General features: G+C 40.1%; 1 protein-coding gene across 2 annotated transcripts in view; it reads right to left on the bottom strand.

Annotated features, from left to right (window-relative positions):
- Nucleotides 1-3348, bottom strand: part of LOC115194845 (equistatin-like) — a 33091-nt gene that overhangs the window by 15985 nt on the left and 13758 nt on the right. The gene's annotated exons all lie outside the window — the stretch shown is intronic.

Below are 3348 nucleotides of genomic sequence, written 5' to 3'. Positions count from 1 at the left end.
TCTCTGTTGTCTGTGAGTTATGGTCTACCTCTTCCACCTCTCCTTTTAAAGGATCTGTCACAGGTGTGACTAGTTGCCTCATTAACACAACATGGCCATTACTACTTAAGTAGTATTTTGGGGTATCTTTACTTTACTACTTCTATATATTTCAACTTTCACTTCACTACATTCCTAAAGAAAATAATGTACTTTTTACTCCATACATTTTCCCCGACACCCAAAAGTACTCGTTAGATTTTGAATGCTTAGCAGGACAGAAATAAATTGTCTAATTCACACACTTATCAAGAGAACATCCCTGGTCATCCCTACTACCTCTGATCTGGCAGACTCACTAAACACAAATGCTTCCTTTGCAAATTATGTCTGAGAGTTGGTGTGACACTGGCTATCCATAATCAAATAAAAAAAACAAGAAAATGGTGCCGTCTGGTTTGCTTAATATAAGGAATTTGAAATGATTTATACTTTTACTTTTGATACTTAAGTATATTTCATCAATTACATTTAATTTTGATAATTCAGTATATTTGTTGAAACTTTTAGACCTTTACTCAAGTAATATTTTACTGGGTGACTTTCACTTTTACTTGAGTGATTTTCTCTGAAGGTAGCTTCATTAGGCAGTGAAGAGAGTAGCAGAGGAAGATGGGTCCAGGTTCGAGGGATCCTGTTGTGGTTGTAGCTGCAGAGAACTCCTTGGGTTATGAGATTTTACTGCAGAAGAGTTACAAGGTGTGATGAACGATAGTGTCCCGTTCTACCAGGCTGCCGGCCTGCTGTAGGACAAAGCCCGCGCAGGACTCAGCCCATGCAGTAGGATTCAGCCCACTCAGTTGTACTCAGCCCATGCACTAGGACTCAGTCCACCCAGTAGGACTCAGCCAACCCCATAGTATGATTATGCATTAATGCTTTTGTTATAAAATAATATTTTTATTGTGAAAATGATCTTCCCCAAACGTGAAACTCATGCGCTGCATGTGCATGCCAGTTCGGCTCTACACCCATTGTAAAGAGGTTATTTGGTCACTTTAGTTGTAATACAAATGTAGCCAGGTGGTGAAATGGCATAGTTGTATTCATTTATATCCACTGGATGGCACTGTCCCTGTAAGAGATTCATAAATAAGGTGTGCAAGTAGTTATGGGATTGTGCAAGCGCAGTCACTTGATTGTGAATTAGACTGAATTTTTCTTTATGGTGACTTCCTCTATTAGGGATTTCCCTTCTACATTATCCTATTTTGAATGTAAGCCTCGACAGTATAAACAACCCCAAATCATTACTGTGTCCTGTGCTGGATTGACTTTCGCCAGGCTACACAAACCTTATCAAAACATATAGGCCTATTGGCTAGGCTACATGAGGTGTTGCACTAACATATGAAAAAGTTGCAATTGTTCCTTGCCTTACACTGGGCATCATTCACAAGTGATGGGATAATGTTGTCACCCATCAGACTATTCTTGATTGAATCTTGTCTTTACATGTACTAAATAATATTTGTGAAATTTGTTTTGATTTAGAATGGACAATTATCATGCACCTGTCTGGAATCGGGCAGGGGAAAAAATACATTTCATCTATGCACTTAATAGTTTCAAAACATTTTTCTTCTTAATTTGGCCTTCGCACTGATCTTTCTGTACATTTGTTAATTTTCAATTTTTTATATTATTTGGAAAGAATTGCTTACCATAATACGGAAAAAAATGTATGAAATGTACGAAGTGTATGCATTCACTACTGTAAGTCGCTCTGGATAAGAGCATCTGCTAAATGACTAAAATTTTAATGTAAATGTATAATCTTCATTCAGTGGGAAAGGTTGAGACGGAAAAGTGAACATCTGCAAATAATTTTGTTAGCGTTCCTGTATGGGAGATTCAGGAATAATTTGTGCATTTTTCTCCATATTCCATACAGTTTGCTTTATTTTTGTAATAGATTACATTAGATTGTTCTTGAATAAGTTCCTCATGTTCTATTTGTTTTTTCTCTAACTTATTTTGTATCTCTGTAGTATCTTTTTTTATTGCTATCTACCTGTACTATTAGTTCATGGATTTCCCTTGTTAGTCTTGTCTCTTTAGCCAGAAACTGTTTTTTTATGAGTGGTGGTCCCCAACAACAAGATATGGGTGGTCCCCAGTCCACCTGGCCATGCTGCTGCTCCAGTTTCAACTGTTCTGCTGCGGCTATCAAGCCCTGACCTGTTCACCGGACGTGCTACCTGTCCCAAATCTGCTGTTTTCAACTCTCTAGAGACAGCAGCAGTGATAGAGATACTCTGAATGATCGACAACCACTGTGATTATTATTATTTGACCCTGCTGGTCATCTATGAACATTTGAACATCTTGGCCATGTTCTGTTATAATCTCCACCCGGCACAGCCAGAAGAGGACTGGCCACCCTTCATAGCCTGGTTCCTCTCTAGGTATCTTCCTAGGTTCTGGCCTTTCTAGGGAGTTTTTCCTATCCACCGTGCTTCTACACCTGCAATGCTTGCTGTTTGGGGTTTTAGACTGGGTTTCTCTACAGCACTTTGTGACATCAGCTGACGTAAGATGGGCTTTATCAATACATTTGATTGATTTGATTGATTGCATGTGACGCACAATCAAGCTACGCTCTGAAGATGCAAGTCTAAATGGGCTCGGATGCAAGTCTACGTGGTGTTAGGTTGCGTCAATTCGAATCTGGTGTCAGGACAAAGAGAAACTCTGGTCTCTTGTACTGTTTCACAGCTGTTTATTAAGCTAAGTAAATAGTGATAAATGCAATGTTCGTATATACGGGTTCACTGTAACACCTCGCAGGGCAGACAGAGAACTGAAATGACATCATAAGTTCTTCCTTAAATACTTCTTGACAGACATAGTTCCCTCTCCCTGAGGGCCTGTCATAGTAGAGGCTTGGGTGTGGTTTAGACTTACTCCAGCCTATCGTTGGCGTGCAGGCTGGTCCCAGCCTCTAGACGCATCTTTGTTGCCAGGCATAGTTGTCTTCTAGCTTATCGTCGTGTGTGTATCCGAGAGTCAGACACCCAAGGACAGTGCCTGTTCTTGTGCCACAGCCATTCTCCCCTCAATCAGTTCCTCACATACACCTGTCCTTGAGCGGCCCCACAACCAGGCATTGTGTGTGTGTGTCACGAGTCTACTCAGCCTACACTCCTACTAGCCAGCAACCCTCCAGTTAGTCATGTCTATTATATGTTGCTCAACCTATGTTAATACAATATTAACCTCTTAGTGCATTACAGTCCGTTCATACTTAGGCCTACATCTACTGTAAATGGTAATGCATCACATCTAATAAGTGAAATAAAACCCAAC

The sequence above is a fragment of the Salmo trutta genome, chromosome 5 (assembly GCF_901001165.1).
Source record: "Salmo trutta chromosome 5, fSalTru1.1, whole genome shotgun sequence".
Classification (NCBI taxonomy): domain Eukaryota; kingdom Metazoa; phylum Chordata; class Actinopteri; order Salmoniformes; family Salmonidae; genus Salmo; species Salmo trutta.
Note: the sequence above shows the minus strand (reverse complement) of the source record. Positions and strands in the feature narration are given on the sequence as shown.